Consider the following 11,862-nt stretch of genomic DNA (forward strand, 5'->3'; position numbering starts at 1 on the left):
CAAATAAAACAGATTCTTGCATTAAAAAAACATGGCTATTCACAGGGGTTATAGAAATGTACTCATTTGTAAATTGGTTGTAAAGATTTGAAAACTTAAAGAGACAGCCACAGCCTGTGGTTGTTAGACTTATGGATTTTTCTCTCCCTCCTAGAGGAAAGAAAACATTTATTTTCAGCTTAAAGATTGTTTTTGTAACTAAGCTGCAATTGTGCATATTCATTGAAAGAGAGCTGAAGGAGGGTGGAATAGTATATCACCTGACAGCCCCAAATGTAAATGAAAGACTCTTAGAAAGAAAGCATAGCTATCCATCCTACTATCCATCACTGAAGTGTTAAGGTTAAAAAGGTATCCCCTTTGGTACCATGTCTAGTATTTGTGTAATGTGAGGAAAGTGCAGAGCTAGACCATAACCCGATTCTCTCGTACTTACCCACACAAAGATTTTCAACACCATGGCTATGTGCCAGCAGTAGAAAACAGGGCTATTTCTAGCTGAACAAGGCATATCGAATGACATAAGCAGAGCCACACATGTGGGTGCAAGGGCTGTTGTCGTCTTGGGATCATTCCTCCGTCAGAGCTACCTTACCCTGTGGTTTTGCCAAGCCACTAAGTTCTCTGACCAGCTGCCAAGTACCTCCCATCTCCTCCACCTACACCTCCCAGGGTCCTTTAGCTGACCCTCTGGTCTGTATGGGCATTTAGCATGTCCCTCAGAGGGAAAGTAGAGCTGCCACCCACCTTGCTTTTGGATCTCACACAGCTCCTAGTCACAGCAGTGGCAGTAACTCTGTGGATGCACTTGGCAGCTCTGTCATTTCAGTGAGACCTGAAGACTGTGAAAGGCCAGAAGTGAACTTCAGGCAAGTCATTGCATGAAGGGTAGTGACTTCTGTTTGCACAGGCTTTAAAACTATGCAAGTTTAATGTATATGACTTTACTAATAGTTTGAATAGCTCATATCAAATGTAATATAAGCTGTATGGGGGGAGGGGGGGAGGGGAGAGAGAAAGGAAGGGAGAAAATGAGAAAGTAGAGAAGGCAGGAATGGAAGAGAAAAAGAAAAAGAAAGGAAAAAGAAAAAAAAAGAAAAAAAAAAATAAACAAAGAAAAAGTAAAAAAAGAAGGGTAGAAATAAATACAGAGAAAGAAAGAGAAAGAGAAAGAAAAAAAGAAAGCTAACGAGAAAGAGAAAGAGAAAGAGAAAGAGAAAGAGAAAGAGAAAAAGAAAAAGAAAGAGAAAGAGAAAGAGAGAAAGAGAGGAAAAGAAAGAAAGAAAGAAAGAAAAGAAAGAAAGAAAGAAAGAAAAAGACTGAGGAATTTCTGGCAGAGTTAATAGTGAGGAAATTTACAACTGGTTAAAATTCCACAGGTTCAACTCCAATGCTGCTGAATGTGTTAAAACTAGTGGGAGCCACAACCACAGTTTTCATTAAACCTATTGGAAAAGCAAAGCAAAATGGTGGTAAAAATAGCTACACTAATAGACGTCTTGTCTACCCTGTGGCTCCCACCAGTGGGAATTTTTTTTCTTATTTGCACACTTCAGCAAATCAAATCAGGCCTATAGGCATGGACATGAGGTATTTTACAACCATGTTAGGGTAGGAGGGCCAACCACTTCTTAGAATGGTACATTTCCATAGTTTAGAAAAGGCTTAAGGAATTGAACTAGCACTGAAAATGAATCCCTGGTTGATCATAATACTTTCTGAAATGGTACTGAAGAGTTTTGTCAGTTCTGCTGTACTCCTTGTTTTTTTTCCAACTTGTTCAAGAGAACCTCTGTCTGTAAGAGATTCATCCATGTTTCTTTATGTGATACAACTTACTGTGACCCTGTTTAGAGTTTTAGCTGAGTAAAATCTGCAGGAACATGCTTTACCATTATAACAGTGCTGGCTCCTACTGCCATCATGTTTAAAAAGCACAAAGACTAAAAATGCATAGACTTCATAGTTTTCATCCATAGGTCCTAACACTCTGCGGAGATCTTGACAACTAAACATACAGAAAGTTGCAGTGACTATAGGTCATGAATTCTGATGGTGAGCGATCATGGAACAAAATACCTTCCCCAACCTGCACAATTACCTAAATTTCCTAAAGGAAAGTCTGCAGCTCTATTTGCCTAATTTCCACTTACATAAAGGCAAAATGCTATTCAGCTCCTCAGATGACATTAATAACTTGATGGTCAGCACATAAAACATTTATTCCCATTGCTCCAATTTCTAAGAAACAGAAGTTGAAACTGCTTTCTCTTTCACAACAGTATGAAAGAATGTTGAGTAGGGATTTTTCCACTAAGTTGTCCAGAGTCTTTAACGTCTTAGTGTATCCTGTCATATAAACACATGTTTATATGATCTACTGAACTATATTTCCCCTGGTGTCCTCTTCAAATGTCAGATTAGTTCTGTGCTGTGTAACTGCAGGGGGAAAGGAAGGATTAAGAAGCAAAATCTTTCCACAAAAGAAAAAGCTGGTTACCTCTACTTACATGTGAAGTTCATCTGCTTCAAGCACTAGAAACACCATCATACCTCAACTGCCCAAGTGGTGCACTGTTTGGATCACTCTACCGAAGTGGAGCTGTTGCTCCTTCCACAAGCAGAAGGTTTCTCAGTGGAGTCTTACTTGGTTACAACCTGGATCAATGTTACTTTGGAAAACTTTAAGAATTTTGTTAAGATGAATGATGCAGACAAGTCTCACAACACAAACTATCACCTTGCCACTGGCAGTGCAATGTAGTTTTTGTAGTGTTAAAAGCTGCAGTAGAGTTTTTGGCACCTTGACAATAAGCGTACACTCCTTTCATGTGTCTCTCCTCCAGCCAGTTTCAGTCACAGGCCTCTTTCCATCTGGGACACCCACCAGGCTCCAGACCTCTGTCCTCATTGGGAAGAATAAGATCTTTACCTCTGCCTCCATCACAGGGGAGTCCTTGGTGAAGGTGAAGTGAGAGTAGCTCAAGTGAGACCAGAGTAGAAAGGTGTAGTCTCCCAGGCGGTGGAAACCTGCATAGCTCCACCAACATCAGTAGAGCCACATGCATTAATACAAGCTGCCATCAGCCCTCAACAGTGCTCTGTGGTCCTGTGCTGTCCACCACATAGGCTTTCACTCTGGTCCCACCTCCTCCCAGAACAGAACTTGTCTGCCAGTTGAATACGTACTCTTTTTCCCCTTTAAAATCTTGGTTTCTCTCCTCACTTCAGAGCAGTAATAACTTCAAAGGATTTACACAAGAGACACCAATGATAAGCTCTGGTTGAAGCTGCTGACTTCAGCAAAGACACTGAAGGTCTTAGGGCTTAAGTTCTCTGTGCTAATATATTAATGATAATTCAATATTTACAGCATGAGAGCTTGAATTTCTTTTTTTTGAAGGAAACAACACATACTTATATTGTGCTCCAAAGACTAACATCAAATATTTCAAGGCTGATTGCAGCTATGTGTTATCAATATAGCTCTGCAAATTTAAGTAATTTTTGTAGTATTTTATCACTTGTAGGAGAAAGGACCAAATTCTGCTTGCTTTATGGCAGCCGGTACTCTTCTTGAAGTTAGGAGAACTATTAATTTGAGCCCAGGGAGAAGGCTTTGTTCCCCAAACATGATATCTTACAGATTAGCAAAACTCAAAGGGTTGCAACTAGGCAAAACAGCTCCTTTGTATGCCTTCAGGAATGTTTGAGCTAGCCGAGCACTCCAGAAAAATGTGCATTGAGATGCCTGGCAGTGGGAGCACTCGCTGCCCTCCCGCTGCCTGCAGAGGTGATGTGACACACAGGCAGCAATGCACATTCCGCCACATCACCCACAAGTGCAGCACAGCAGCTGTAGAGGAAAAAAATTATTTCCTGTCCCTTTGGTTGACAGCCTTTCAGTCAGCTGCCAGCAATATCTGGAAGTGTTGTGGCACTTTTAGTTGCAACCCCACTGTCCAAGTGAGTATCAGTCAGCATGAACTCACATAGTCACCTATTATCACCACATAGTCCCCTTTTTTTGTCATAATTTCCCTCCTTTTTTTTTAATTTACATTTTAATTCAGGCTTGCTTTTTTTTTTTTTCCCCTGACAGTGAGCTTTCTTTTTCCATTTTCTTTCAAAGCTTCCTTAAGACAATAGGAATGTCACAGATCACACTGGGCAGAATTCAAATTGTGGTCTATGAGATGCTGCGAGCGACATTTAAACTTTGATCATAAGCTTGTCCAGCTTCCTCTGTTATCCTTGATTTCACAGTGGGTGGAAGGAAAGTAGTCTGAGTACAAAGTTCTTTGTCTAAAATATTTCACAAAGCTCCATGTACAACTAAATGATGACTTTCCTATGCTAACTCTGTTCCTGGCCAGGCAATGACTGCTCTGCTAACAGACATTTCCCATATTTAGGAGGAAGAGGTTCCTTGAAAAAGGCTCATGTTAGAATTCAATGTTTGGGAGCTAATTACTAGTCATAGGTTAATAATTCATAACAAAAAGCGTATTCACTGAATATACCTATCTGTTCACAGATTGTTTCTGAACAAATTGAATTTGTCAAATGTATTCATTATTTAAAAAAGCATTCATTATTCTGCAAGTTCTTGATCAGCATGTAGGATATGCCCTGTTCATCTATATCTAATTCTCAATATATTTTGAGGTGTGAAATTGGGGTTACATGATATGCATTCCTGTGTCCTGGCTAGATGAGAATCAACTTACTTAAGCAAATACTTGTAGTTACCAGTTTCTCTCTCCTTCTGTAAATATTCTGTAGTCTGTCTGTATATATATTTGCTAAATAACCATAAAGAGCAACTACAAAAAGGCATGAACTTAATTGAACCCTCCCCAGCCTAGAAAACAGTGCTTTTTTGATTACTACAGAACTGAACTAAGGATCATAACATAAAGCCTTTAAAAAGAAAGGGGATACTGCCTAGTCAATATGAGTCAGAGGGTGAACAGTGAATACTGTCTTGATCTGATTATAAATTTCACCACAGAGAGGAAAAACAGGCAGAAAGCTTTTTTATTTTCATCTGCATTTTTTTGTGGTATTGTCAAGATTTACTTCCAGCTCTGGCAAAATGAATTGTAAACCCACTTCACCATTGTACAATTTGATACATAACTTTAAAACATTGGCCCTGGTTTCTTACAAAAGCATGAAGGAAATTGTTTTCCAATGCAGACGTTCTATGATGTTCATACAACCATGCAAAACCCAATTTTCTAAATAGGAATCTGAAAGAGCAGGTCCAGCATTTCCATAGTGTAGAGATCTTTAAAGTGTGCTTAATATTAAAATTTTAAATAATCCCCGATTACTTACATATCAATATTGAGGAACACATCAATGAGCTTTTCTGAAATTGATATTAACTATGAGACACTCACAATGTGAGTAAGACATTGCCTGGGGAAAAGTTACTGAAATGAAGATGACATGAAAATGTGCTTTTTTCACTAAATGAAATTACCTATGTCATTAGAAAAATACATGCTTTTGTGTTGAGTAGTTTTCTGATGTTATCTGTACAGTACACAAACCTACTTTTTGCTCACTTAAAGAGAACCGATAATTCTTCTTTTTGGCTCATTTATGTACCATGAATCATATCGTATTTGCTATACAAAGCTATACAGTTCAGGAAAGGGACAGACAGTGAGACAAGAAGAGTAGGAAATGATCCAGATAATCATTAGTTAGTCCCTAGGTGGAAAAATCAGAAATGCAAAAGTATCAGTTGCATAAGCTAAAATCTGTAGACCAAATAGTGCCAGAGAACTCCTGCTGTTTCATGAAAAGCGAGCAGACCCTGTGGACATAGAGCTATCAGCACTTACAATTATGTTCTTTGCAAACAGTGAACCACCTACAATTCTACAGAAAAATGGTAATGGTAAGCAAGCACATGTATCATATAGCTCAGATGTATTTGTCTGTAAATCACGCTTTTCTAGAGGAGAAGATGTAAGTTCTTCCTCAAAGCGCTGTTAGCCTGGAAGAGCCTAGAACACAGTAAGAGAGAGGCATCCTCGCCCTTGGGGATAAGTTGTAGGCAATGTAAGTAGAAAAGGCCACAGCTAGCAGTTGCTCAGCACTCTTTTCAGTGCATATTATTGGCAAACTTAAAACATTTGCAGCTAAATTGTTTCTTCTTGTGTGTCTGCCTGATTTTGATATTACCGTTGAGATGCAGCGTTACTGATTTTGAGTAGCTGAGTGAGCAGTGCTAAGTAGCAAGATTTAGAGCTTGTGTACAGTTTAACACAGAGAAAATGGAGAACATGGAACCACAAGCCCCAAAACTGCCTAACAGCTGAGCAATTTAAATCTGTGTCTACAAGGAGATTCACTTGTTGCACTACACTGTGGTGGTGAGGAGCTTTTATGAACTGGATAGGAAGAGAGATGTTTTTTCTGCCTAAAGACAGCTAAGAGGGTTCTAGGCTCAATATGTGGAAAGAAAAATTGGGTTGTTAAAGGGCTTTTGAGTTTTGGAGGTAGATGCTGAAGGATACATGCAACCGGTAGTAAAACAATGTTAAAGTTTCCAAAAGATTTTGATGATAATGATCTCTCACAAACATTGCATCAGCATGAAGTCATTGCATGTTAAACTTCATTATAGTGGTTAAAGATTAATTAATCACCAGGTCTCTGATACAGGTTAACCTTTTAAATCTGACAAACATTATGAAGATTCTGAAAATCTTAAAAATTACAGAAATGATGCAAGAAGAGAAATGTACACAAGGTATGTAAATGAAAATTCAAAGTTCTCAAAAACAGTTTATTAGTTTACCAGAAAACTTGTATTCCATTTTCAAGATAGAGGTCAATTCTGTGTGAAGGTTCATCCTGACCCAGGGATGACAGTAACTTTACTCAGTATTTATATTAAATGCATATAACATACCAAGTACGTATATGTGTGTATAATTATTTTGTCTTGTATATGGAATGCATGTTTTCTGTCAAAGTATTTTATATTCATAATGAAGTGTATAAAATAAGTGGTATAAGGTCATGTACTTAGGGACTAATAGTAAGAATTTCTGCTAGGGGCTAATCAGTTTCAAATAAGAGGGAAGGAGAGAGACCCAGGTATGCCAATAAGACTGCAGTGAGATATTTTTCTGTCGGTTTGTTTCCCCTTTTCCTCCAGACCATTCTGTAACGCAAAACCCCAGGAGCGCTGTAGCATAAGCAATTTTGCTAGTTCATACAAAAAGGCAACTGGAGACAACCCAGATTCAGAGGTGTCAAGATACTCAGTTCTTGACCTCCCACATCCCCCTAAAATGAACATAAGAAGAGAAGAGATGCCTGACTGGGCAGGATGGGTGGTCCATCCAGCCTGGCTCTCTGTATGTAGAAACAGCAATCAGAGATGTAACACATGAGCCTGGCCCTTCATGGCAGGCCATTTCCCTTGCACTATCCCAGCTTCTGCAATCATGGGATTAGGATTATTAGAGGTTACCTTCCTCTCTAGTCCTTTTGGTATCCGTTTGTAGACCTGCTGATCATAAATTTGGCTCTTCTATTTCTCAGTCTGCTGATACTACTTGCCTTCACACACCTCATGGGAGAAAGATACAGGAATTCACTATGTGGTTCTGCTCTGGCAGGGGGGTTGGACTAGATGATCTCTAGAGGTCCCTTCCAACCCCTAACATTCTATGGTTCTATGATTCTATGTGCTTGGTAAAGCAGTGCTTGCTTTTAAACCAGTCTCCCTCTTGCTTCTCCACGTGCTCCCAGGTTATAGTATTGCAGGATGTGGTCAATAACAGCACTCTATTCAGCTTACCCAGCACCCTCCTTGTTCTGTCACACTTATTCTTTCTCCCCTTCAGCGTGTACCCTCTCCAAAAAAAAAGGTTCCCAACTTTTGTTGTCTCCCTTTGGAAGGCAGCTTCTCCATCCCCTGTATCTTCTTCCCTGATTCTCTCCCGTATCACCTCCATCTCCACTAAGTCCTTCCTGAGACACAGAGGCAGGACTGCACACAGAGCACTCAAGGTGTGGTACATCCCAGCTTAATACAGTGGCAAAATGTTGTCTGCTTTTGTTTTCAGAGCTCTTCCTAATAATATCGAATACTGCTGCTTTTTGTCTGCACTGCATATAGAAATGATGACTTTGGAAACAAGGCAGCGATGACTCCAAGGTCTCTTTCCTGGGCCGTGACTGCCAGCTCTGAGTTCAGCACATGTAGGCACAGATTAAATTACTGTTCCCCAGGTTCACCACTAAAATATATCTTTTATACTGCAGTTCTTCTGCCACCTTTTAACCACTCGTTCACCTTTTTGAAGTCTCCTTGGTCCCTGCTGAATAAAACTAGCGCTAGCACTGGTCCCTGTAGGAGCCTACCAGTGACATTTCTAAACCCTGAAAAATGACCAGGTGTTTGATGAGATTTAAGTCCATAAAAGGACTTCTCTTACAGTCCTGAGGAAACTCAGTTACTTTAACAGTCTTGATATGGAACCTTATTTACATCTTTTTGAAGACTATATATGTTGCCTGCTCACTGACTCCCTCACAGATGTACCTTAAGCTGTCCAGGGAGGATTTTACTTTACAGAGGCCATGCTGAATCCACCCAGCAGACAGTGTCCAGGGCACTGTGCTAATCCATATCCTCAGGGATCTTGTTTGTCATTATAAATCCAACAGACTTACCCAGAAGGAAAGGTAAATTCCACAGTCAGTATCTTCCAAGATCTCACATGAAGCCTTTTTATGTTTATAGCTCACCAGGTATATAACATTTATATTTATGTTTCTATGCTGTGTGACACAGGAGCACCTCCCGGCTGCTGTGCCTGGTTGTATGCTACGGCCACAGCTTGACTCTATTCCCTCAGTCTCTCCGTGGTGTTTTTTATGCACAAAGGACACCAAGACAACGAGAACCAGAGAGGACGTGTGACATAATTCCTCAGTCACAACAAGAAGGATTGTGGCATGCAACTCAGACCAAACCTGCCCCATTGGATCATTACTCCCATGTCTTCTACTCCAGAAGAGAAATGGTAATGAAGCAGTATCACAGGAGGCAGGGAATGCAGAGAAGCAGAGCCCACATAACAGCAATTCAAAAGCAGCATTTCAGAGTTTCAGGGGGAGAGAAGAAGGAGTAAAGGATCCTGGGCTTTGTCTACAGTGCAGTGATTGCAGGACCCATTCGCGTTCACTACAGTGGGGGAGTTGGAGCAGTGTCCTGCCTCAGACACTGAGATGGGAACACCAGGCAGAGAAAGAGAGGAGTTACCTGAGGGCACTACTGTGGGGCAGGCCTGGAGCTGCCCAAATGAACAAATTGCCCCATCGACAGCTCATGGAGAGAAATGAAGATGTTGAGTAACTTTGCATGCCTGACCCAAAGGTGCTGGTTAGTCATGGAGCATTTCCACTCGCCTGCTGTAACAATGCTGCCACTGCCCCACGCCACACAGTCAACAGCAAAGCCGCTGGTCAGCCTAAGTGCAGACCTAACCTCTGGGAGTGGCAAAGGAGAAGTCCCATGCTGAAAAGGAGCTGAGATTCAAGATTACTCCAGAAAGAAAACAACAGCCTGGTGTCTCATTCCAGAAGAGGCTGAAGAGACCTTTTGGCTAGCTACTGGGATCCTACAGTGCTCCCAATCTGACATTGTGGGAAAGTCACCAATAACCAGCTGGTCTTCTTGGTATTGTTACATGCTGCTCATTCATGTGGATGCTAATAATGCTGCCAGGAATGACTGGAACTGGCCAAAAGTGATATAAATCTAAGGCTGAAGGAAACTAATGATAATATGATGTTTTAAATTACAAAAAGGCAAACTTCTTGATTAAACACAAAAAATGGACAGACTGGGAAACCAGCCTAAAAGAAGAAATTGCTCAGGACAGTTGGTAGATATTTGAAGAAAACTATGTAAAAGGCAGAAGATCAAACTACATTTGTGATGAGGAAAGCTAAGAAAGTAAGCTATAGTAGAAGGTCTTCAAGAGCCATGGAAGCAAGAAGAAAGCATATGGAATCTGGAAGGAGGTCCAATGAAAAAGAACAAACGTAAAAGAATAAAGAAAATAGGAAGTTAAGCAGCTTGACTAAGATATAAATGAAATATCAGTAGAAAAGCACATAAAAAAAATCATGACTATAAGAGTAGTTAGAAGAAGACTAAGGAAAGACTTGACTTCTTAGTAGGAAAGCAAAGATCTCAGGGTTTTTTGCACTGAAACGATTGTTCACAGCTTTTTTGCCTTGACCAAAATAGCCAGGTAAGACCAGATGGTTAATAAAGCTGCCATCAGTAACAGATTTAAGAATCCGTACTGGAAAGAACAATAAGAATACACTGTGATAGACAGCTTCTCTCAAGTTGGCTGAACTGTGAGATTCCACAAAGGATGCTCAGAGAAGTGAGTGGAACAGGCCCAGGACCACTTCTTCGAGAACTCACAAAAGTTTCTTGAAGATCAGAAAATGACAAGTATAATGACTATATATGTATATATATATTTTTTTTTTTTAAGGAAAAAAAGAGGAGTCTAGGAACTACAGATTCCCAGAAAAGTAAGCAGTTTTTAAGCTGAGAAAAAGGAAACGAGTAATAACAAACCCTGATCAAGAAAAAATAATGTCAAATTTTTCTTCTTAGGATAAAACAACAGGTTTTGACCTTATGGCAAAAGTAGACTTGATCTATCTTGACTTCAGTGGTACTTTGACTCTGTTGTTTAGAGGTGATTTTGTGAACAAGCTAGGGAAATATCAGTGGTGAAACAGTTATTAGTTGGGAAACTTTACTGCAAGAGTAATTATAAGCTGCCTACTGTCAAATTGGAGGTTCTGAAGGGGTCTGTCTGGAGTCTGGTACTGGTCAATATTTTTATTAATGAATTCGATAAAAGAAAAGAAAATTTATTCATTGAATCTTCAGATTAAGCCACTTGGATAGGAATGCAACATGTTGGAGGTCACAATTAGAATTATAAGACTGATAAACAGAAGAAGTGTCCAGGAAAAAAATCAATGCATGATTCAGTAAAGAAAAGTACAAAGTTCTGCTCCTGTATGGGAACAATCAAATAGTAGATAGAGAATGATCTGTGATTTTAGTGTATTATAAAATGACAAAACCTCAAATTTTAGAAATAAACTCTTAATAAATTTGGGTGAGTGTTAAGAAGGCTCCTAACTACTTGAGTAATCAGATTCTAAAGCAGACTCCCAGATGGAACAATGAGACAAAAATTAACGTTCCATTATTCATTTAACCTGTCTGCCTCAGTTGACTCAATAGTAAAACTGACATAGAAATATTAACTTTGCTCAACAGAACATCATGTGGTTTAATTATGTAAATCTTTTAACACAACTTGATCAAGAATATTATTAAGTATTCTGACCTATTATATACTGTGTTATATTGATGTATATATATATCTATGTTACGTATTGGTACAAGTCTGCAGTCACCTGTCGTAACTCTCAGTTTGATGGCACAGCTCACTCCTGATATGCTGTGTAGGCTCCTTCTCTTAGTGCCTGTTCTAAATTTCCGCTAAAATGTCGGTTCTTTCTTACTGTAGTTTTTTTACTTACTGCACTTTTTTCCTTCATTACAAAGAAGCAGAGTTCGAATGCAGTTTCTTCATTGTATGTGATGTAGTTTGTCTGAGGCTCTGGGTCTGATTTTGACATCTCTTCCACCTCAGAGTGATCTCTCAACTGAACAATAAACAGGGCTTTAAATCTGAACATATGAATTAGCCACAGGGATTTTAAATAGACTTTTTGACCTACAACAGTAAAATTCTATGTATTGTTATACACCTCTCT

Source organism: Nyctibius grandis, chromosome 2 (assembly GCF_013368605.1).
Source record: "Nyctibius grandis isolate bNycGra1 chromosome 2, bNycGra1.pri, whole genome shotgun sequence".
NCBI classification, from domain to species: Eukaryota; Metazoa; Chordata; class Aves; order Nyctibiiformes; family Nyctibiidae; genus Nyctibius; species Nyctibius grandis.